At 45.5% G+C, this 24,905-nt stretch overlaps 1 protein-coding gene across 11 annotated transcripts in view; it reads left to right on the top strand.

Annotated features, from left to right (window-relative positions):
- The window catches only part of LARS2 (leucyl-tRNA synthetase 2, mitochondrial), a 259,716-nt gene that overhangs the window by 33,702 nt on the left and 201,109 nt on the right, over positions 1-24,905 (top strand). For 2 of the 11 annotated variants that reach the window (XM_081526035.1, XM_081526036.1), the window contains exon 2: positions 23,385-23,599. The exons of the other annotated variants lie outside the window; for them this stretch is intronic. The gene's annotated coding sequence lies outside the window, so the exon portion shown is untranslated. The remainder of the gene's footprint in view (positions 1-23,384; positions 23,600-24,905) is intronic. 11 annotated transcript variants of the gene reach the window in all.

The raw sequence follows: 24,905 nt of genomic DNA, 5'->3' as shown, positions 1-24,905 counted from the left end.
TCTTCAGTGCCATCCCTTCCAACTGGGTCAGGTAAGCAGCCCCTAATTCCTACCCAGGGTCTGTAGCTGGCAACAACTTCTAGTCCCAGTTTCTAGATAAGTCTGGTGTCTGATGGTAAGACTGACTCTAAGTAGGAAAAGCATTTGTTAAAAACACATTACCAGGTGGCTCAGTGGTAAAGACTCCAGCCGCCTAGGCAGGAGACACGGGTTCAATCCTTGATCCAGGAGGATCCCACATGCTGCGGAACAACTAAGCTTGTGTGCCACAACTATTGAGCCTGTGCATTAGAGCCTTGGGAGCCACAAACTGCTGAGACCACACACCACAACTACTGAATCCCGCTAGCCCATGCTCCACAACGAGAGAAGCCTCCCCACTGAGAAGCCCATGCACTGAGAGCAGCCCCTTCAGAGAGAAGCCCTGCTCTCTGAAACCAGAGAAAAGCCCGAGCAGCAACAAAGAATCAGTGCAGCCAAAAATAATAAATGAATAAATAAAATTGTTTTTAAAAATCCACATTACCATAGCTCATAGAAGTGCTGGGAGGGTGGAGAATCAAGCTCACAGCTCAGCTCCCAGAATCACACTGCAGGGCTGACTTGATGAGCTCATCTCTGCCTCTGGAACTAGAGGAGCCCTCCCCTACTCTGCTCCACCCCTCCGAGGCTGACTTCTCCCCAGGAAGTGACCTTGTCCCCAGTGCTGACCCCAAAAGCTAGATGCCTCTGCCACCGCCCTGCAGAAGGTCCTGGGTAGAGCGTCCTTCGCTGAGTTATGATTTCTGAAATCGTATCTCAGACATACAGAGGAGTCTGAGTAGACATATAGGTCGTGTGCCTGTGTCCCAGCAGCTGAGGAGCTGGGGAACTGATTTCTCTGGGTTCTGTTCTCCAATTCCTGTATCTTAAGGAATTGGCTCTGTGATTGTGGGGCCAGCGATTCTGAAGCCCTCAGGGCACCCAGGAGGCCAGAAGCTTTCAGGCAGGAGCTGGTGGGCAGTCTTGAGGCAGAAGTGTTTCTTCCTCAGGGAAACTTGTTTTGCTCTTAAGGCCTTTCAACTGATCAGATGAGGCTTCCCTATGTGATCAATGATAATTGCCTTTACTTAGCGTCAATTGATTGTTGAGGTTAGTGACAGCAACACCCACATTACTGTTGGATTGAATAACTGGGCACTATATGCAGCTTCCTAGGTGGCTCAGTGGTAGAGAATCCACCTGCCAGTGGAGGAGATACAGGAGATTTGGGTTTGATCCTTGAGTTGGGAAGATCCCCTGGAGGAGGAAATGGCAACTCACTCCCTTCTTGCCTGGAAAATTCCATAGACAGAGGAGTCTGTTGGGCTATAGTCCATGGGAGTCAGACACGACTGAGGGACTGAGCAGACACTGCACACACACAGGCTGGTACGCAAAATGACATATAAAAACACCCAGCAAAGGATGGTTATTTCCTCGAGTTAGAGATGGTATTTAAAAGGTACTGGGAAGCCAGAAAACATAGGAAATATTTATGATGCACCCCAAACTCACCACTTACAAGAGATGATGATGGAACTTCCCTGGTGGTCCAGTGGTTAAGACTCCATGCTTCCAGTGCAGGGGACCTGGGTTCTATCCCTGGTTGGGGAACTGAGATCACACATGCTGCAGGGCAACAAAGCCCACACACTGCAACAAAGGCCCAGGGCAGACACACAAAAGGAAGAAATCCATGAGATGACCAAAGAGGAGAAGGATCAAGGATCAAGAAGTCAATGGGGGTGATCAAAGAGGAGAAGCAGCAACAAAGAGCAGCTTGCTAATCTCCTTGTCAAAGAGGAGATACTGTCACAGAGAGAACTGGCTTTCAGTTTTGTGAGCTCTTCCACAAGCTTGCAAACACCTTGGTCCCTGGATGTGAGAGAACCCTGGTAGGCCAAGAGTTGACACAGCATCGTGTCCCCCACTGAGGAAACTCCAGGCAGAACTTCAGCTCATGGATGATTTTATGAACTCTGAAATTACACTTATGTTTCAAGTCCCCTGAAATCTATTTCATCACTCTAAACATAATCCCACAACAACCCAGATCCTCAGGATGGGGAAGGGGAAATGATGGTTCAGTAGAAGAGGATTTGTTAAAGCATATGCTTTTTACTGCAAAAAAAAAATCAGCTTTTTGAAGAGAGGACGGGCTGGGCATGGGAGGTGGCCAGCTCACTGGTACCCAGTACTAGCCCTTGAAGTTCTGCCCAAGCCCACGCTGACTACGTGTGAGGAGAACCCCACTGCTCTCTCCCAGCAGCTTACTGGAGCGAGGATTTAAAACACAGTCCTGAGAGGTACCAGGAGGGTAATGAGCATTCAGAAAATGGAGGAAGAGTTCCAGTTCAATCACTTAAGCTATAAAAACATCTGCGTCTCAGTTTTGTCACTGTCAAAATGGATCTATACAAGGATCCACCTCAAGGTTTCAGAGTGAGGTTGTAAAATTTTATGTTGCTTTGACTCTTTCCTTGCCTCATTTCCTTTTTTATTTTATGTGACCAGTACTACAATTGAGCACAAACTGTTCTCAATTTGGCAGGAAGGACAGTCACTTCCAGATTCTTTAAGGCTTTGGATAGTCTGGACTTGATCAAATACCTGGCTGATCATGAGACAAAATAACAAGAAGGGTTTCTTAGCTGAGGTCCTCTGGAAGGCAGAGCCTGAAGCAAACACTAAACCATTGACATTAGTTGGGTTTTTGTTTGTTTGTTTTCTTTTCAATGAGTAGCTTTTAATTAAAGTATATTGATTTATAATATTGTGTTAATTTCTGCTGTACAGCAAAGTGATTCAGTTATACATATATATATATTAATTTTTTTCATATTATTTTCCATTATGGTTCATCATAGGATATTGACTATGGTTCTCTGTGTTGTACAGCAGGACCTTGTTATTTGTCCATTCCACATATGAAAGCTTACATCTACTAATCCCAGCCACCTTCCCACTCCATCCTTCACCCAACTCTCTCCCACTCTGCAACCACCAGTCTGTTCTCTATGTCCAGAATTCTTTTTATCTTTCATAGATAGGTTCATCTGTGTCATATTTTAGACTCCACATGTAAGTAATATCATATGGTGTTTGCTTTTCTCTTTCTGACTTCCCTCACTTGAAGTATGATAAACTCTAGTTGCATCCCTGTTGCTGCAAATGGCATTATTTCATCTTTTTTATATGACTGAGTAGTATTCCATTGTATATATGTGCCACATCTTCTCTATCCATTCATCTGTCGATGGACATTTAGGTTGTTTGCATGTACTGGCTATTGTGAATAGTGCTGCTATGTATTCCTATACACACATAGGGATGTGTGTATCTTTTTAAATTAGAGTTTTGTCTGGATATATGCCCAGCAGTGGGATTGCTGGATTATATGGTAATTCTATTTTTAGTTTTTTGAGGATCTACCATACTATTCTCCACAGTGGCTACAACTTACATTCCCAACAGTGTAGGAGGGTTCCCTTTTCTCTGCACCTTCCCTAGTATTTGTTATTTGTAGACTTTTTAATGCTGGCCATTTTGACTGGTATGAGATTGTACCTCACTATAGTTTTGATTTGCTTTTCTCTAATAATTAGCAATGTTGAGCATCTTTCCTGTATCTATTGGGCATCTTTGGAGAAATGTCTATTTAGGCTGCATGTAAATCAATGAATTTAGACCACATCCTCTCACCATATAGAAAAAATAAACTCCAAATGACTTAAAAACTTAAACATAAGACATGAAACCATAAAACTCTTAGAAGAGAACATAGGCAAAACATTGTCTGACATAAATCATACCAATGTTTTCTTAGGTCAGTCTCCCAAGGCAATAAAAATTTTGTTTTAACAAAAATAAACAAATGAGACCTAATCAAGCTTACAAGCTGTTGCACAGCAAGGGAAACCATAAACAAAGCAAAAAGACAGCCTACGGGATGGAAGAAGATATTCACAAACGATGAGACTGATAAGGGCTTAATTTCCAAAATATACAAACAGCTCATACAACTTAAAAACAACAACAAACAACCCAATCCAAAAATGGACATGAATTGTTTGAGAATTGTATAGCCCAGGGCGGTGAGAGTGGGGGAAAAAGGAAGGGGCCAGGGATAAGGAAAATTACAAAACAACATGATGCAATGGTACCACCCTGGTTACCACTTCATGACAAGCTGAGAAGGGAGAAGTAGGTAACTTAGCAGGCATGTTTGTCTAGCACATGGGACTCCTCCAAAATAATTGTGAGAGGGAGCTAGCCTTCTGTGGTAGTCCATGGAAGAGAGAAAGGAAGGCACGCTTGGTGCTGCCCCTGATGAATGCCAAAAGAGAACGCCTTTGCCTCCCTCCTTCTATTGTTGTGTCTTATGAACATGGGCACCTTGGGCTTTAGGTGGAAGCTAATTAGTGTTCTCTGGCCGCTTTGCTAGGGATGACAGTGGATTCTCCAATTCCATTCCCATCTCCCCGTGGTAGCTGTAGCCAATCTCACCCATGGTAGCTGTAACCAGTGTCCCCACTAAGTTATCCAAGAAGCAAGCAACCTCACCAAGGCAAGCAGTGACCTTTTTCCCTTCAAAGGTAGGTCCAGTCTCAATATGAGAAAAATGTCTTCCTGCCTTGAGCATGACTATCATCTGGTCAGATCAGGTCAGTCGCTCAGCCGTGTCCGACTCTTTGCGACCCCATGAACTGCAGCACGCCAGGCCTCCCTGTCCATCACCAACTTCCGGAGCCTACCCAAACTCATGTCCATTGGACTATCATACCTCTGGTATAATTGTGGCAAGGTGAATTTGACTTTTTCTGTCCCAGCAAGAGTTTCCAAAGTGGCTGTAAATGGCCTCTTAGCTACCCAGCATGGGTGGTACCAGGTCAGATTAAAAATCTTCTTGATTCCACTTCACTCTAATACAGTGGCTAATGCATAGGAGACATACAATATGCTTATTGCTCCTTCAACACTCCTCTTATTTATGATGGTGTTGCCGCTGATCCCAGTAAATAACTGTTTTCCCCATTACCTCTTTCTCTTATATGTCTCCCTCCCTCTTCTTTTACTTCCGACCTCATATTTTGTAGTTTGATCTCTTCTTTGTGGTTTTATATACTCCTTGTAATTATGAAGTGGATGGGCTCTTTGGTGATAAATTTTTGAGGAATTCCTACCAGAGAACAAGAAATTTAAAGTCTTCTCCTAGTTCGACAAATAGCTGTGGTTCTGTTTACATCAGTAGAGTTGCAATCAGTAAGTACTAAACAGCCCAGATTAATGCTCTAAACAGCTTCTGTGTGGGTGGCCAGGCAATTAAAAGCTAGACATGTTCAAATCCTTAGAGGATGTCTAGGTGGTAAAAATGTTGTCAACACATCCAAGGAGGGGTTTGCCAGGTTTTGTTGGAACAACACAATTTTCATGTCCACAAAGGAAACTCTCATCTTATCTTCAAGTCTGGTGTCAAACTGGAGAGGAGTGTTAGTGGGAGTGGAAGAGTGGGGATGGAGTAGAGACAGCAGGTGGCTTTGTGTTTAAAGGACAGCCAGGGAGATACCCGTTAAAATCAGGATTATGCTACAGAACTTTAAAAAAATGGTCTCTAAACTTGTAGGTGATAAAAGAGATGAGTTGCTTTAGGATGTCTCTAAAGATCTCTTTCAAAAAGTTTGAAGTATCCTTCAGTACAAGCTGAGTTTGCACCTTGGAATGACTCTGTCATTCCAATTGTCATTGCCCTTAAGTTTTTGTTGATTCTCTTTAATGAAACAGGAATGTTGACATGAGCTTCGTGTATATCATCTTACTCTTCACAATAGTGAAGTGAAGTGAAAGTTGCTCAGTCATATCTGACTCTTTGCGACCCCATGGATTATATAGTCCATGGAATTTTCCAGGCTAGAATACTGGAGTGGGTAGTCTTTCCCTTCTCCAGGGCATCTTCCCAACCCAGGGATCAAACCCAGGTCTCCCACATTGCAGGCGGATTCTTTACCAGCTGAGCCACAAGGGAAGCCCAATAATACTGGAATGGGTAGCCTATCCCTTCTCCAGCAGATCTTCTCCACCCAGGAATCGAACGGGGGTCTCCTGCATTGCAGGTGGATTCTTTACCAACTGAGCTATCAGGGAGTAGGCATTATTTCCATTTTGCAGGTGATAGGACTTGGTCTCACACAAGTTAAGAAGCAGAGCAAAAGGTACAGAGTTTCCAGGGGGAGGGTTAAAATCTGAGGACTGAGTCCTAACTCCAAAGCCCATTTCATTCCCACCCTACCACTTGTTTTCTACTTTCGCAGAAGGCACTTCAGATTTGAAGATGTAGGTTGGTTGAAAGTACAAGAATGGCAAGAGATATACCATGCAGGCAGCAATCATAAGAGAGCTGGAATGGCTATGCCAATATCAGGGAAAATACAGACTTTAAAACAGAAATGTGACTAGAGGTAAATACTTTGGCCACCTGATGTGAAGAGCCAACTCACTGGAAAGACCCTGATGCTGGGAAAGATTGAGGGCGGGTGAAGAAGGGAGCAACAGAGGATGAGATGGTTGGATGGCATCACCAACTCAACGGACATGAGTTTGAGCAGAATCCAGGAGATAGTGAAGGAAGAGAAGCCTGGTGTGCTGCAGTCCATGGGGTCACAAAGAGTTGGACACAGCTTAGCAACTGAACAACAAAAGTTAAATGTGGATGTTTTATAATGATAAAACGAACATTCCATCAGAAAGCTATAACAATTATCGTCCATGGTGACTTAGACGGTAAAGAATCTGCCTGCAATGCTGGAGACCCGGGTTTGATCCTGGGTCAGGAAAATTCCTTGGAGAAGGGAATGGCTACCCACTCTGGTATTCTTGCCTGGGGAATTCCAGCACCACAACTAGAGAGTAGTCCTTGCTTGCCACAACCAGAGAAAACCCTGCCCAGCAGTGAAGACCCAGCACAGCCAAAAAGAAATAAAATTATAAAACACAAGATATATGACCTATGATAATATGCTTATTTTGTGATGAGTAATCTGAAACAAGCCTAACTGTGTGATGCGTAAGCTGAAACAGAGTCATGGAAAGGAGGTTGCTAACATGACACACTAATAGTGCCAGGATTTGAACCCAGGCAGAGTTTAGGCCCTTAACAACTAGTTAAAATGCACTGAGCACCTTCTATGTGCCAAATACTGCTTTCTTTTCCATAGACATATTGGCTCACTCAATACCCTTTCCAACTTTTTTCCAAAATACCTTCCTCCACTGCAAAGACTAGAAAGCTTGGCATTTTCCAGACCCCCTAAAAGCTTGTTTTCAGAAGTTCTCCTGTGAGACTTTGATGTACAACTGAGCTACTTGAGTAGAGAAGCAGCGTCCAAGGCTCCATTTTCCCAGCAGAGGTTGGGCTAGAGGTGGCATGGTTCTCAAGTTAACAACTGTAGTGGCCACTTCCTGACCCTGCAGTTTCCTGATTGCATAGAGGAGCGTTTCTATTGGTGGCCGTGTTTGGCACTGTGGTTTTGGCAGTTGTTCCTGAGAGCTCAGCCTAGAGCCAATTTCCTCAGGCTCTGTAATGAGTCTGTAAGTTTTCTATTCTCCTTAATAACTTTCTTAGCTGGAGCAGATTCTGTTGTCTGCAACCAAGGGTCCTCATTAACACCGTTAGATTCCCTCCCCCAGGGTTAGCTGATGTTTTCAGGAGGAAATCGAAACTCCAAGAAGTTAGAAGATTTGTCAAAGTCATACCACTTTCTAAGTGGGAAAGCAGGAACTTCGATTTAGTTCTGTCCAACTCTGAAGCCTGGGATTCAACTACTCTATTTCACTGTTTGAGTTTTTGTTTCCATTTTTCTGCTAGGCTCGAATGCAGTCGCAACCCGTCATTTTTGAAATATCCTTATTATCAGAGCCAGCTCTGTTCCTCTCTTCCTCTCTCAGTCTTTCTGGAATGTGTTCTGAATATCTGGCAGCTCCAGCATCAATTATCTTTTTTTTTCCCTATCACAATGGGTTTTATTTTTATTTTTTAGAACTTTTATTTTATACTGGAGTGTATCCAATTAATGGGGCTTCCCAGGTGGTGTAGTGGTAAGGAATCCGCCTGTCAATGTAGGAGATGCAGGAGACGCAGGTTCGATCTCTGGGTTGGGAAGCTCCCTTGCGGTGGGAAATGGCAACCTGCTCCAGTGTTCTTGGACAGAGGAGTCTGGTGGGCTACAGTCCACTGGGTTGCAAAGAGTTGGACATGACTGAGCATGCAGGCACACAGAGCCAATTAACAATGTGGTCATAGTTTCACGTGGACAGCAAAGTGACTAAGTCATACACATACGTGCATCCAATTCTCCCCCACCCAACCAGGCTGCCACATAACATTGAGCCGAGTTCCTTGTGCTCTACAGTAGGACCTTGCTGGTTATCTGTTTTAAATATAGCAGAGTGTACATGTCAGTGTACCTCGTAATGAATTATCTCCATTGTCCTGTGTTAAGCTGGACCTCATGCTGGGAGTTTCACATCATCCTCCAATAATCCCACAGATGGGTAATGTAATCCTCATCTTAAAAAGTAGAAAAGAGATCCTCAGGGCTGTTGATTGAAGATCCTAGCTGGTTAGTTAAGGTCATGCTAGCTGTTGGAACAAGCAATCCTAACAATATACAGTGGCTCAAACATGATAGGAATTTATGTGTCATCCACCCAGGCCTAAACAAATGCTCCTGACTGGCAGCGGCTCCCCTGCGAGTGGTGATTTAGGGACCCAGGCTGTCTCCATCCTATGGTTTTGTCACTTTCAACAGGTGGCTTCCTCTAAGTCAAGGAAGTGAATGGAGAAAGGACATGGATGACCCCATGTGGGTCTGTTTTATGGACCAGGCCTCAAAGTGATGCTTGTCATGTCTGCTCACTTTCTATCAGCAAAAACTCAGCCACAAGGCCAGACTTAATCTCAAGGGAGGGTGGGAAATGTATGTGTAAGGAATACTGGGAAATGTAGTCTAGCCACACGCCCAGGGGGAAGACAAAATGGGCCTGGTGACTGTTAACCAGCACCGCACAGCAGTCTCAGTGGGGCCAGTGCCAGCCCCGTTCTCCTCTCTGCTGCCCAGTTCCCCCTGTCAACAGTGACAGTGCAGAGGGAAGGGGCTTGGAGCCCTGGTGCTCACTTTGTCACTGGCTGCATGACTCTGGGGAAGTCATGTCACTGTTCTTGACCTCATTCTCCATGTTCTTGACCTCAATTCTCCTCATTTTACTCTTCAGTAAAATGAAGGGATTGGGCTAGCTGGGTCTAAAAGCCCTAGCCAGCTCTAACATTAACTTTGACTATGTTAGCTGCCTTCGTTATGGTTTGTCTAGAAGAGATGTTTTCAAAACATCTTTTAAAAACATTTATTCTTTCTTCAAAAGGCAAGTCAACTGGAGGCCCAGTATATGATAGATGAAAGGAGAACTGCCCTGGCTAGAGGCAGGAGAGGAGCTGGGAGCCTTGTGTCCTGGGCTGCCAGCTCCCTCTTTCCTGCAGTGGCCCCTGGAGGGTCTCTGTGGACCTTAAGTCTCTAAGAACCATAGTCTGAAATCCAGTTGTCTGAACCGCAATGGTCCCTCCAGGTGTGCATGCTTGGTCTCTGAATAGCACAGGTGACCCCTGGATTTACTCTTTCATCCCTCCATCTAATCTTACTGAGTTCCTATTTTGAGAGGCAGGAGGGTACAGTAGTTAGTAATGTGATGTCAGAACTTGGGTTTAAATTTTGAATCTGCCACTTAATAGCCAAAGGGTTGCATTTTGAACAGGTTCCTTAATTTCTTTCTAACTCAGTTTCCTCATCTACGAGACATGGAAAATATGCATCTCTTGTGTTTGCTCAGCCCTCTTCCTTGTACTGTCTTTCTCCTTAGGACTTATCACCTTGTACTGTGTTGTATAATTTACTTATTTATCTTGTTCCTTTTCTGTCTCCTCCACTAGAATATCAACTCCTTGAAGTGGTAACTTTTGTCTGTTTTGTTCTCTGGTGTATCACCAGCACCTATGTCCAAGCCTAGCTCAGTAATCATTGTTCAATAAATATTGTTGAATGTTGACTTCCTTAAAGCCCTCAGAATGGGGCCAAGTAAGCATTTAGTAAATGTTAGCTGTTACTATTTTTATTGGGTCCTATTGATGAGGATACAGTGTTGAAAAGACTCAGATATTGTTCTAGCCTTCATGGACTTTACAGTTCAGAGAGGAGTCATATGAAATAAAGAAGTAGATTAAATATCTATTATATGTTAGTGTTAGTTGCTCAGTCATGTCTGACTGTGACCCCATGGACTGTAGCCCAGCAGGGATTCTCCAGGCAAGAATACTAGAGTGGGTTGCTATTCCCTTCTCCCAGGGGATCTTCCCAACCCAAGGATAGAGCTCTGGTCTCCTGTATTGCAGGTGCATTACTCACCATCTGAGCCACTAGGGAAGCCCCATATTATATGTTACATACATATTATACGTTTAAATTGGAACACGTGTTATGAATGTTTAGGGAGCCATGAAAGTATGTAATAGAAAGATATCATTTGTTTTTGTGGCAACGAGTCTGAGGGCAACGAATCTGAGCTGGCTTCTTTGAGATAAATCATTTGAGCTGAGACCTGACAGGTGAACAGGAGTAGGCCAGGCACAGGGACAGTGTATGTGAGGCCTCAAGGCAGGATGGAACTTGGAGTTTCTGGGATCGGAAGGAAAACCAGTGGGGCTGGTGGCCGGTTAGTGAGGGGGATGTGATCGGTAAGTCTGCTGGGGAGGCAGGGACTGGGCGGGGGGCAGGATGTACAGAGCCTCGTCATCCCCAGCGGGGCGAAGTCGTTGCTTAACAAGCAGTGGGTCCCCCAGGCAAGGGATGTGTTTAAGCAGAAGAAGGACGTGGTCACGTTCACAAGATCCCTCTGGTTGCTGAGCAGGGAGTGAGCTGCACTGGAAGAAGGGAAGCCAAACACAGAGGCAACACTTCATGTCCTCACCACATTCCACTGGTCAACGTTCTTCTTCTGCCATTTGTTTTTTCACAAGTCTTGCGCTACTTAGGCAAACTCTTTCTTACTACTTACTAATCAAGTTCTAGGGCTCGATCTTGAAACTGCTGGTCCTTATAACTGCTGGGGAAAGAATTTTCATCAAGCTACAGAAGAAAAATGTTTTCAGCACAGGGAACTCTGCTCAATATTCTGTAACAACCTAATTGGGAAAAGAATTTGAAAAAGAATAGATGCATGTATGTATAGATACTTGTAACCGAACCATTTTGTTGGACACCTGAAACTAACACAACATTGTTAATCAACTGTACTCTAATATAAAATTTTTTCTAAATGTAGAAAGGAGATAATTCCTAAAAGAGACGGGAAGAAAGAAAAGAAAGAAAGAAAGAGAGAAAGAGAGAGAGATGTTGTCTTCTTCCCCACAGCTGTAGAAAAGCAGATACTATCTTACATCTTAAACCTGTTTTTGCAAATGCTGTTTCTGACAAGGTCTTCTGTAAGACGCCTGGATTTTGGAGATGGCTGCTCTGCCCTACCACTACCTTTTAACCTCTAAAAAGTCTTTTGTTCAATCTGAATACCCTGGTACTAAGATTTAAAATGGCATCTTTATTTTCTAAAAGTGATAAGTACTCGTGATGTTTCCTTCTTAAGCCTGGAGGAGAACATTAACCCTCCCTTCTTTCTTTGTAAAAAATACCTTTCTGTATCTCTTTTTAAAACAAGAGTTTGCTAGCTTTGGCTCATTTAGATTAACTCAGAAGACTCTAGGGAGCTTTTTGCAAAGTCAGGTGACAGATGCTGCAGGTTTGGATTAGGACAGGGGTGGTAGGGATGAGAGAGCCGGGCACTGGACAGAATCGAGAAACATTCCGGAGGTAGAATTGATAGGATTTGGGAAAAGACTGAACTGAACGTGGGAGGGACTTTGACAGATGACTCCTAGGTTCCTTGCTTGAAGCACATGGAGAACTGTCCGTGTAAAGAAGTGGGAGGGTGGAATGTCCGTCAGAAATCTGTTTACTTCACAATTAGTGATGTCAAGAGGCCCTTTGTGCAAAATTTCCCTCTTCAGAGGCCCAAGAGTGAAAGCTTAAAGTCATTGACTGTGCCTGAACAGGATTAGAGGAAATGGGGTGGGGTGGGTCACAGGGGCTCTGGGTGAATCAGAAGGTGGATACTCCTCCGTAGACGTCTCTGATGATGTACTGGGATGTGCGCTCCCCACGGAGCCCCCAAAGAGGTGGCATTTCTGCTTGACGTCCACTCAGCTCTGTCCTCTGGGCGCTGGGGAGTTCAGGGGTCGGGGCGGGGGGAAACATCTCACTGTTAGGAAAACTCCGACACTGAATTATTTTACCGGAGGTAAGGACAGGGCTGAATGGCTGAGGAAATAGGCTGGGGATTGAATTGCTATGAGAAACTAAATGTACAAATGCAGAGGGCCAGACCACATATAAAAAGAGAATCCTGACCCACAATCTGCTGCCACCAGCTCAGGAAGCCAGCCCACAAGCCTTGTAACATTCTACCCAAGATGACTGGGACATTACAGTCAGTAACAGCCAGCTTCCCTATTGCGTGTCCCCTTCCAACTTAGGACCAATCACAGAAGGCGAAACACTCTCCCCTAGCCAATCACATAGGATGCCATGCCCCCTTCTGGTTTGCCCGCCTCTAGCTCCACGGTCTCCAATCAGGGCACACCTTGACTGACCCTTCCCTTTATCCACTACAAAGCTTTCCCACTCCGTTTGCCTTTGAGTCTCTGCCAAAGGCAAGTGATGGCGCTGACTCCCTTGCTGTACAGCAAGGTCTGAACAAACAGCCTTGGTTTGTTCTCGTCAGGGTGGTTTTCACTTATTTCCCCACCTGGGCCCTCATGGAAGCTAACTCGCTGGGGACTTGAGGAAGGGGAAGGCAGAGCTGAACCCTGAGGTCTCTGCTTTTCTCAGTATTGGGGCAGACGGCTGATTCTTCATCCGAGGTGGTGCTGGCCACATGTGGCAATTAATCTAATACCTTCCCGATGCAGCCGAGGGGTAAGACTGAGTAGGAGGAGGGCCATCTGCTGGGACAGACCCTCTAAGGAACAGCTGTTTGAAGGGGTGTGTGTGCCTGTGTGCACATGTTTTCCTGAAATCCTTTAGCTCCTTTATGGGAAGAAAGCCCATAACGGCCACAGACACAACTTTAGAGTCTGGAGCTGTACAAGTGGCCCACATGGTGTATTCTCCTTCCCAAAGAATTTGTACAAAGTCTGTGCACCTCTGCCTGGAACTGGGTCTGAAATCCTTTATCACTCTCTGGCTGTGTGACTTTGGATCAGTTACTGGCCCCCCTCTGGGGTCTCAGAGTCCTCCTGTGTTTATTTCATGGGCATTTTGAGGGGTGTAAGTCTGCACACCACCTGTGTCTGAATCTGGAGTATTTGTTGAGAATACAGGTTTCTGGGCCCCACCCCAGACCTAATGAATCAGTCTCTGGCAGTGGTCTAGGTGTCTACCAGACTAGCTGGTTCTCTGAGTGATTGTTCTGCTCATTAAAGTGTAGGAACCTCAGGGTTACTGCATCTTAGATGCTTTCAAGTTTCCAAGGATGATCAAGACCTGATGCCTCTCCTGACTAAGGGCTTGTGTACGGAAACATCCAAGGCAAAGCACCTTGCAGTAAACCCAGAAATGGAGGAACCAAGAGCTGTAGGGAAAGGAATGAATTGCAGCCGGGGAATCAGAGAAAGCTGCATGAAGGGAGTGACTTCCAGTCTAGGCCTTGAGGGAGAAGGGGAATTTCATCCTGCAGACAAGGGGCCCCATCTGGGGTGCTGCTGGTGGGGAAGAAGAAAATCTTCTCTCTCCAGAAGAGAGAGGCATGGACTCAGCACTGCCCAGAGGTCACTTACTACAGTGGCAAAGACCCATTCTGAAACCCCATTCGATGCCCTCAGACTGTGGGGTAAGTAGTACTGTTCTAGTTTCATGAGTGAGGGACCAGAGAGCCAGTGAAGACCTGGGACTTACCCAAGGAGGTGCATCTAGGAAGAAGGACCCATGGAGTTAGAGAATCTTCGGGAAGAAGGGGGTTTCTGTGGAGCATTTGAGGAGAGGGGATTCCTCGCCCCCACCGGCCAAGTGTTTTTTTTAGAAAAAGGTTGTGGTGCTGATTTGTTCAGTTCAGTTCAGTTCAGTTCAGTCGCTCAGTTGTGTCCGACTCTTTGTGACCCCATGAATTGCAGCACGCCAGGCCTCTCTGTCCATCACCAACTCCCGGAGTCTACCCAAACCCATGTCCATCGAGTCGGTGATGCCATCCAACCATCTCATCCTCTGTTGTCCCCTTCTCCTCCTGCCCCCAATCCTACCAAGCATTAGAGTCTTTTCCAATGAGTCAACTCTTCACATGAGGTGGCCAAAGTATTGGAGTTTCAGCTTCAACATCAGTCTTTCCAATGAACACCCAGGATTGATCTCTTTTAGGATGGATTGATTGGATCTCCTTGCAGTCCAGGGACTCTCAAGAGTCTTCAACACCACAGTTCAAAAGCATCAATTCTGCGGCGCTCAGCTTTCTTCACCGTCCAACTCTCACATCCATACATGACCACTGGAAAAACCATAGCCTTGACTAGACGGACTTTTGTGGACAGAGTAATGTCTCTGCTTTTTAATATGCTATCTAGGTTGGCCATAACCTTCCTTCCAAGGAGTAAGCGTCTTTTAATTTTATGGCTGCAATCACCATCTGCAGTGATTTTGGAGCCCCCAAAAATAAAATCTGATACTGTTTCCACTGTTTCCCCATCTATTTCCCATGAAGTGATAGGACAAGATGCCATGATCTTAGTTTTCTGAACGTTGAGCTTTAAGCCAACTTTTTCACTCTCCTCTTTCACCTTCATCAAGAGGCTCTTTGGTTCTTCTTCACTTTCTGCCATAAGGGTGGTGTCATCCGCATATCTGAGGTTATTGATATTTCTCCTGGCAATCTTGATTCCAGATTGTGTTTCTTCCAGCCCAGCATTTCTCATGATGTACTCTGCATATAAGTTAAATAAGCAGGGTGACAATATACAGCCTTGATGTACTCCTTTTCCTATTTGGAACCAGTCTGTTGTTCCATGTCCAGTTCTAACTGTTGCTTCCTGATCTGCATATGTCAGGCTGAGACGGCTCCGCACAGAAGCGAGGCAGCTGCGACGGCCCCGCGCAGAAGCGAGGCGGCTGCAATGGCTCCGTGCAGAAGCGTGGCCGAGAGGAGATAGGCCGGGCCAGGGGCCAGGGGCAGTGGCTGAGAAGGGCTAGGCTGGGCTGGGGGCTGGGGGCTAGGCCGAGAGGGGCTAGGCCAGGCCAGGGGCCGGGGGTGGCGGCGAGAGGAGTTACCCAAGGCCCAAGGAGCAGGGGCTGCATGGGCACAGGAGGGCCGAGAGGAGTTACTCCACATTCAAGATCAGGAGGGGCCGTCGTGAGTAGATACCCCTTGTCCAAGGTAAGGAGCAACAGCTGCACTTTGCTGGAGCAGCCTTGAAGCAATACCCCACTTCCAAGGTAAGAGAAACCCAAGTAAGACGGTAAGTGTTGCGAGAGGGCATCAGAGGGCAGACACACTGAAACTAAAATTACAGAAAACTAGCTAATCTGATCACATGGACCACAGCCTTATCTATCTCAATGAAACTAAGCCATGTCGTGTGGGGCCACCCAAGACAGATGGGTCATGGTGGAGAGGTCTGACAGAATGTGGTCCACTGGAGAAGGGCATGGCAAGCCACTTCAGTATTCTTGCCTTGAGAACCCCATGAACAGTATGAAAAGGCAAAAAGATAGGACACTGAAAGATGAACTCCCCAGGTCAGTAGGTGCCCAATATGCTAATGGAGATCAGTGGAGAAATAACTCCAGAAAGCATGATGGGATGGAGCCAAAGCAAAAACGATACCCAGCTGTGGAGGTGACTGGTGATAGACACAAAGTCCGATGCTGTAAAGAGCAATATTGCATAGGAACCTGGAATGTTAGGTCCATGAATCAAGGCAAATTGGAAGTGGTCAAACAGGAAATGGCAAGAGTGAACGTCGACATTCTAGGAATCAGCGAACTAAGATGGACTGGAATGGGTGAATTTAACTCAGATGACCATTATATCTACTACTGTGGGCAAGAATCCCTTAGAAGAAATGGAGTAGCCATCATGGTCAACAAAAGAGTCCGAAAGGCAGTACTTGGATGCAATCTCAAAAACGATAGAATGATCTCTGTTCGTTTCTAAGGCAAACCATTCAATATCACAGTAATCCAAATCTATGCCCCAACCAGTAATGCCAAAGAAGCTGAAGTTGAACGGTTCTATGAAGACCTACAAGACCTTCTAGAATTAACACCCAAAAAAGATGTCCTTTTCATTATAGGGGACTGGAATGCAAAAGTAGGAAGTCAAACAACACCTGAAGTAACAGGCAAATTTGGCCTTGGAGTACCGAGTGAAGCAGGGCAAAGGCTAATAGAGTTTTGCCACAAGAACGCACTGGTAATAGCAAACACCCTATTCCAACAACACAAGAGAAGACTCTACACGTGTACATCACCAGATGGTCAGCACCGAAATCAGATTGATTATATTCTTTGCAGCCAAAGATGGAGAAGCTCTATACAGTCAGCAAAAACAAGACCGGGAGCAGACTGTGGCTCAGATCATGAACTGCTTATTGCCAAATTCAGACTTAAATTGAAGAAAGTAGGGAAAACCACTAGTCCATTCAGGTATGACCTAGATCAAATCTCTTATGAGTATACAGTGGAAATGACAAATAGATTTAAGGGACTAGATCTGATAGACAGAGTGCCTGATGAACTATGGACAGAGGTTCGTGACATTGTACAGGAGACAGGGATCAAGACAATCCCCATGGAAAAGAAATGCAAAAAAGCAAAATGGCTGTCTGAGGAGGCCTTACAGATAGCTGGGAAGAGAAGAGAAGTGAAAAGCAAAGGAGAAAAGGAAAGATATTCCCATCTGAATGCAGAGTTCCAAAGAATAGCAAGGAAAGATAAGAAAGCCTTCCTCACCGATCAGTGCAAAGAAATAGAGGAAAACAACAGATTGGGAAAGACTAGAGATCTCTTCAAGAAAATTAGAGATAGCAAAGGAACATTTCATGCAAAGATAGGCTCGATAAAGGACAGAAATGGTATGGACCTAACAGAAGCAGAAGATATTAAGAAGAGGTGGCAAGAATACACAGAAGAACTGTACAAAAAAGATCTTCAGGACCCAGATAATCACAATGGTGTGATCACTCACCTAGAGCCAGACATCCTGGAATGTGAAGTCAAGTGGGCCTTAGAAAGCATCACTACAAACATAGCTAGTGGAGGTGATGGAATTTCAGTTGAGCTATTTCAAATCTTCAGAGATGATGCTGTGAAAGTGCTGCACTCGATATGCCAGCAAATTTGGAAAACCCAGCAGTGACCACAGGACTGGAAAATGTCCGTTTTCGTTCCAATCCCAAAAAAGGCAATGCCAAAGAATGCTCAAACTACCGCACAATTGCTGATTTGTTACTATGGGAAATCTGGCCTCAAGGCAGGGGTAGACTGTTGTATATTTAACTGGTCACCAGCTCTGAGCAGAACAGGAGCCCTGGGTTGTAGCGTTTGCTGACTGATGTGGTGTAATCACTCCCACCATGACCCATTTCAAGCTGTTGACATGACACCACTGAATAATGTCTGGAAGAGATGTGCCCAGTGGGCTCTTGAGCCAGAGAAGCTTCTCCAGCACCCTGTGTCTGGGGTGTGGATAAAGGACACATGTGAGGCAGACTCACCCATCAAGAATGAAGCAATGCTGTGGGCTGATCTGTGGGCTGGTTCAGAATGCCCCCCAGTCTCTGAGATGGGCTGTGCCATTCTTGTTGCTTCTTGGGTGTGCCAGCTGAAGCGTTTGCAGCTGAGGAACCCTGGGTGTGAGGGAGGCAGGATTCTGAGCGCTGCTTTCCTCTCTCAGAAGGAAATGCATCCAACATCTTTACACAACGAGCTTTTGAAAAACAAGAGGTCTCAACAAGGTCGGAGGGGCTCTGTGGGCATGTGGAAGAGCCACAGAGAATGAGGGTGCCCCAGCCTTTGGGTCACTGGGAGGAGAGGTGCTGAGAAGACATGAGAAATGAAGGGGACCTGCCAACTGAGCTGGGCTTCATGGAGACAAGACAAAGTGGCGGGAAGGAGGGAAGTTTACTTTTGACAAACCTATGCAGGACCACCACGGCAACCAGACAATTAAGAAGTTATTATCCTCAATGGTGAAAAATTGAAAGCATTTCCCCTAAAGTCAGGAACAAGGCAAGGATGCCCACTTTCACCACTACTATTCAACATAGTTTTGGAAGTTTTGGCCACAGCAATCAGAGCTGAAAAAGAAATAAAAGGAATACAGATAGGAAAAGAAGAAGTAAAACTCTCACTGTTTGCAGATGACATGATCCTCTACATAGAAAACCCTAAAGACTCTACTAGAAAATTACTAGAGTTGATCAATGAATATAGTAAAGTTGCAGGATATAAAATTAACACACAGAAATCCCTTGCATTCCTATACTCCAATAATGAGAAAACAGAAAGAGAAATTAAGGAAACAATACCATTCACCATTGCATCAAAAAGAATAAAATACTTAGGAATATATCTACCTAAAGAAACAAAAGACTTATATATAGAAAACTATAAAACACTGATGAAAGAAATCAAAGAGGACACAAACAGATGGAGAAATATACCGTGTTCATGGATTGGAAGAATTAATATAGTGAAAATGAGTATTCTACCCAAAGCAATCTACAGATTCAATGCAATCCCTATCAAGCTACCAATGGTATTTTTCACAGAACTAGAACAAATCATCTCACAATTTGTATGGAAATATAAGAAACCTCGAATAGCCAAAGCAATCTTGAGGAAGAAGAATGGAACTGGAGGAATCAACCTGCCTGACTTCAGACTCTACTACAAAGCCACAGTCATCAAGACAGTATGGTACTGGCACAAAGATAGAAATATAGATCAATGGAACAAAATAGAAAGCCCAGAGATAAACCCACGCACATATGGACACCTTATCTTCGACAAAGGAGGCAAGAATATACAATGGAGAAAAGACAACCTCTTTAACAAGTGGTGCTGGGAAAACTGGTCAACCACTTGTAAAAGAATGAAACTAGAACACTTCCTAACACCGTACACAAAAATAAACTCAAAATGGATTAAAGATCTAAACGTAAGACCAGAAACAATAAAACTCCTAGAGGAAAACATAGGCAAAACACTCTCCGACATAAATCACAGCAGGATCCTCCATGACCCACCTCCCAGAATATTGGAAATAAAAGCAAAAATAAACAAATGGGACCTAATTAAAATTAAAAGCTTTTGCACAACAAAGGAAACTATAAACAAGGTGAAAAGACAGCCTTCAGAATGGGAGAAAATAATAGCAAATGAAGCAACAGACAAACAATTAATCTCCAAAATATACAAGCAACTTCTGCAGCTGAATTCCCGAAAAATAAATGACCCAATCAAAAAATGGGCCAAAGAACTAAACAGACATTTCTCCAAAGAAGACATACAGATGGCTAACAAACACATGAAAAGATGCTCAACATCACTCATTATTAGAGAAATGCAAATCAAAACCACAATGAGGTATCATTTCACACCAGTCAGAATGGCTGCTATCCAAAAGTCTACAAGCAATAAATGCTGGAGAGGGTGTGGAGAAAAGGGAACCCTCTTACACTGTTGGTGGGAATGCAAACTAGTACAGCCACTATGGAGAACAGTGTGGAGATTCCTTAAAAAACTGGGAATAGAACTGCCATATGACCCAGCAATCCCACTGCTGGGCATATACACCGAGGAAACCAGAATTGAAAGAGACGCGTGTACCCCAATGTTCATCGCAGCACTGTTTACAATAGCCAGGACATGGAAGCAACCTAGATGTCCATCAGCAGATGAATGGATAAGGAAGCTGTGGTACATATACACAATGGAATATTACTCAGCCATTAAAAAAAATACATTTGAACCGGTTCTACTGAGATGGATGAAACTGGAGCCCATTATACAGAGTGAAGTAAGCCAGAAAGAAAAACAACAATACAGTATACTAATGCATATATATGGAATCTGAAAGATGGTAACGATAACCCTATATGCGGGACAGAATGAGAGACACAGATGCATGGAACAATTTTATGGACTCTGAGGGAGAAGGTGAGGGTGGGACGTTCTGGGAGAATGGCATTGAGACATGTGTATTGTCATATGTGAAACAGAGCACCATTCCATGTTCGATGCATGTGACAAGGGCTCGGGGCCGGGGCAGTGGGATGATCCAGAGGGATGGGAGGGGGAGGGAGGTGGGTGGGGGGTTCGGGAAGGGGAACACATGTAAACCCATGGCTGATTCTTGTCAATGTATGGCAAAAACTATTACAATATTGTAAAGTAATTAGCCCCCAAGTAAAATAAATAAATTTATAAAAAAAAAAAAAAAAGAAGTTATTATAATTTCAGCATACGTATAAATCCTGTGCTTTATGATTTTTATTTGGAGTTAGGTAGAGGGAGGAGGCATGACAGATGTCTTTTCTTGCCCAGAGAACTAGTAAAGGGATTTATCCAGTCCCACCCACTGCCTCCTGACCCATATCTACCTCCTGCAGCCCCTCACTCTGTTCAAACATAGCTGTTCCTAATTGAATGCTGGGTTTGTTGTGGGAGAGGGAAGGGGTGCTATTTCTCCCTGTTGGAGAGGAAGCCACACTGTCCCTCTCTGAGGGCATCCTCAGTGGCACAGAGGGTCGAGCTGAGGCAGAACACACCTCATGAGGGCCATACCCACTATCTATGTAGAGAGCATCCCACCAGCGGGTGCCTCCAGCAGCCAACAGAACCAAAGAGAACCAGAGAGAGACCCGAGACCTCACCCAGGGATGGGAGACCATCCCTGCTCCTTGGTCCTCTTGGGTCCCTAAGGACCGAGGACCCAGGTGTGGGCATTTGGTATTGTAACTATTCTTCTCTGGGGCTATCTTAGAAACCTCTAGCCAGCACAGTGTCGGGTACATGGTATCCACATAGGCATCTACATAAGGTGGTGGGTGCTTCTTGTGACCGGCTCTCTGGAGGATGGATTGTTTGAAAGAGGCAGGAAGAGAGGAGAATGCGGCCATAATTGATAAAGAGCACGGTGTGACGATGAGTCTGTGGGAACACAGCACTCTGCGCCTTCATCCCAGAAACCCAAAGCCCCACCCAAGCATGGGAAAAAACATCAAACAGACCCAAACTGAGGGACTTTCTACAAAACACCCGACCAGCTCTCCTCCAAAGGGTCAAGATCATTAAAGAAACGAGGAAAGATTGAGGAACTGTCACACATCAGGGGAGCCTAAAGAGAAATGATAGCTAGGTGTAGTGTGTATCCTAGAGAGATCCTGGGTCAGAAAAAGACTTTAGGGAAAAACCGAATGAAATCTGAACAAATTGTGACGTTTACTTCACAGGGTGTACTGACGTTGCTTTCTTCATTTTGGCAAATGCACCATGGTAACCTAAGATATTAACACCAGGGCGCACTGGGTGAAGAGTATATGGGAGCTCTTACTGCTATCTCTGAACTCCTTCAAAGCTCTAAAACGGTTCTTAAATTAGATGATTAAAAAAAGTGTGAGGAGGGGAGGCATGGCTTCCTAGTGGGGCACTCGGGGACAAGCTCTGGGGACAAGGTGTCGTCTGAGCTGTTGAGGAGCGCGCAGGGCTCAGGCGGGGCAGGCTCTACAGGGGAGCAGCAGCCTGGCTGCAGGCCCGGGAAACCAAGGGAGCCTGGTGGTCGCTGGGCGCTGCCTGCCTTCCAAGCAGAAGTGGACAAACAGCACAGTTATGTTAGCTAGTATTACGTGCTTCTGACTTTAGAATTCTCTAAACCAGGAGGTATCTCGACTGCCTCAGGCTGAATGAGGGCACGTGTATTTTCATCAGCAGGGAGGTGTCCGTGGAGGGGCTGCGGGATCCAGGAGTTCTGCCATGGTCTCGGATGGGCCCCGGGGCAGGGCCGGGAAGGGGGAGTTTGCAGGGGCTCTCTCTTGCCACTCCAGTGAAAAACAAGTATGTTGGGTGCACACTAAAACCTGCACATGGATGTTTATAGCAGCTTTAATCATAATTGCTAAAACTTAGAAGCAACCAAGACATCCTTCAGTTGGTGAATGGATAAATAAACTTTGGTACATCCAGACAATCGATGTGTTATTCAGTGCTAAAAAGAAATGAGCTATCAAGCTATGAAAAGACATGAAGGAAACTTAAGTGCATATTACTAAGTGAGAGAAGCCAATCTGAAAAGACTATACACACTATAGGGTCCCAACTGAATCACATTTTGGAAAAGGCAAAACTATGGAGACAATAAAAAGATCAGTGGTTGCCAGGAATTGAAGGGAGAGCGGGGGCTGGTGGGATGAATTAGGTGGAGCACAGAGAAAGTTTAGGACAGTGAAACTACTCTATAGAAGCATGTGTCATGGTAGATACATGTCATTATACATTTTTCCAAACCCACAGAAGGTGCAACATCAAGAGCAAGCCCCAAGGTAAACTATGGACTTTGATGGTTCACCAGTTGTAATAAAGGTACCACTCGGGGGCAGGGGGTGGTGGTGTGGATGTTGATAACGGGGAAGGCTGTGTATAAGTGTGGGCAGAGGGCATGAGGGAAATCTCTGTACCTGCTCCCTTAGTTTTGCTGTGAACCTAAAACTCCTCTAAAAAATAGTCTTAAAAAAAGGAAACATAACCAGAGGACAAAGCAAAATGAAACAAGTTTGTTGGGAGTGGAATAGGAGATACAGGTTCGATCCCTGGGTCTGGAAGATTCCCGGAGGAGGAAATGATAACCCACTCTAGTATTCTTGCCTGGGAAATCACATGGACAGAGGAGCCTGGTGGGCTCCAGTCCATGGGGTCATGAAGAGTCTGACAAGACTTAGCGACTGAGTGCACGCGTGCGTGTGTGCACACACACACACAGGGATCCAGAGGAGCTGCCCAGCTCCCTTTGAAGGCCCCCAGCTCTGGTCTGTCTGGGAGGCTTTGCCTTCTGGAATGAAGTCATTCCAAGGCCCAGAGGCATGGAAATCAGGGTCCCAGGAGCACAACAGACATCACTTTAGACTTTTAGAGGAGTGGTTTGTCAGGGAGGAATCATTTGAGCCGGAGTTTCATTGACTTCACCATGTAGCCAAGTCCCACCCTGACCTCTCCATGTTTTCCCAGGTTCTCCCTACAAGGGAGCGTTTTGTTAAAGACGCTTCCACACAGGCACTGCTCCCTGTTCATCGTGTGCCTGCCACCCAGCTTTTCCCTGGGTCCTCTCCTGGCGTGGACCCTGAGGCGAGCCTCCCATGATGTGAGCATCACAGAGGAGAGGGTGATAGAGTTGACATGCTGCTGGGTGCCTACGTGGGTCAGTCTTCCACTGAGTCAGAAAGGTAAAATCTGGAAGGCTTGTCCCTGCCTTGGAAACCCCGTTCTATCCTTTATGGTGGCTGCTCTGGAAAAGGGAAGGAGTGGGAAATTCTTGCCCTGTTTCATTCCATCCTGATTCCCAAGTAATTGGCTTGGGGGTGCAGATGAGCTCCAGCCTCCGGGGCCTCTGCCTTTGGAAAGGGACCATCCAGCTGCTAAGGAACCGATGCTGCTTCAAAGAGTGGGCGACTGTCCTCTAAAGCTGGGTCTGGATTCCCCAGTGCAGATGGCAGCTTCCGGTAGGGGACCCTAATTGGAAGAGGCTCCTGTGACTCCCAAGCCAATTAAATGATGTCCCAGGAGCTGGGAACAGCTGTGGGGGTACGGGTGAATTTTTTTCTCTCACCAGAAGTCGCTTGAGTGATCATAGGAGGTATTGACTGTGGGTGATGTACAGGTCGGGGAAATTGGTCTCAGGAGAAGCAAAAAAAGTAACATTAGCAACCTGCCTTTTTCAACAGAGGCTCTAACGAGGCTGAGCTGGTTTGTTGGGGGAATAATTGCTTCCAACTATCAGGAAAGTTTACTGGACCAGAAATTAGGAGAAGGTACCAGAGACACAGGCTTCCCAGGTGGTGTAGTGGTAAAGAACCCGCCTGCCAATGCAGGAGAAGGAGGAGACTTGGGTTCGATCCCAGGGTTGGGAAGATCCCCTGGAGGAGGAAATGGCAACCCACTCTAGTATTCTTGCCTGAAAAATCCCACGGGCAGAGGAACCTGGTGGGCTACAGCCCATGGGGTCGCAAAGAGTCGGACACGACTGAGTGGCTGAGCACTCAGTGGAGACATGCTACTTTGAGAGGGGCAGAGACTTGGGCGGATTAGGTTTTGAAACTCTACCCCCTGTTAGGCTGTGGGAACTACATTCAGGTGTCCCTCGAGGTGATTTTGTGGTGATAGAACTATTTTGTTTCTTGATTGTGGTTGATGGTTACAGGATCACATGCCTCTGTCAAACCTGCTATAAAACTGTAAACTTCAAAGGGTCAGTACTACCAAATCATTCCTAAATTTACACACACACAAGATACACCTACACAGGGTCTCTTAGGCTGTTTCTCCTCACCCAGACCTGGGTAGAGGGCTGCTGGTCGATTGTTGACTCCTTGTCCTGCCTACAACTCCTGGATACCTCTATAATTTTTTAAAGGAGGAGAGAAGGAGGAGAAACACCAGCATGGGATTATGAAAAGTAGGAGGGCTCTATAGCAGGGATCTGCCACTTGGCTGCCTCCTGACAGCCCAGACCACACCCAACTAGTGAAGTCA

This window comes from Giraffa tippelskirchi, chromosome 9 (assembly GCF_054371585.1).
Source record: "Giraffa tippelskirchi isolate mGirTip1 chromosome 9, T2T-mGirTip1v1.2.pri, whole genome shotgun sequence".
NCBI classification, from domain to species: Eukaryota; Metazoa; Chordata; class Mammalia; order Artiodactyla; family Giraffidae; genus Giraffa; species Giraffa tippelskirchi.
Note: the sequence above shows the minus strand (reverse complement) of the source record. Positions and strands in the feature narration are given on the sequence as shown.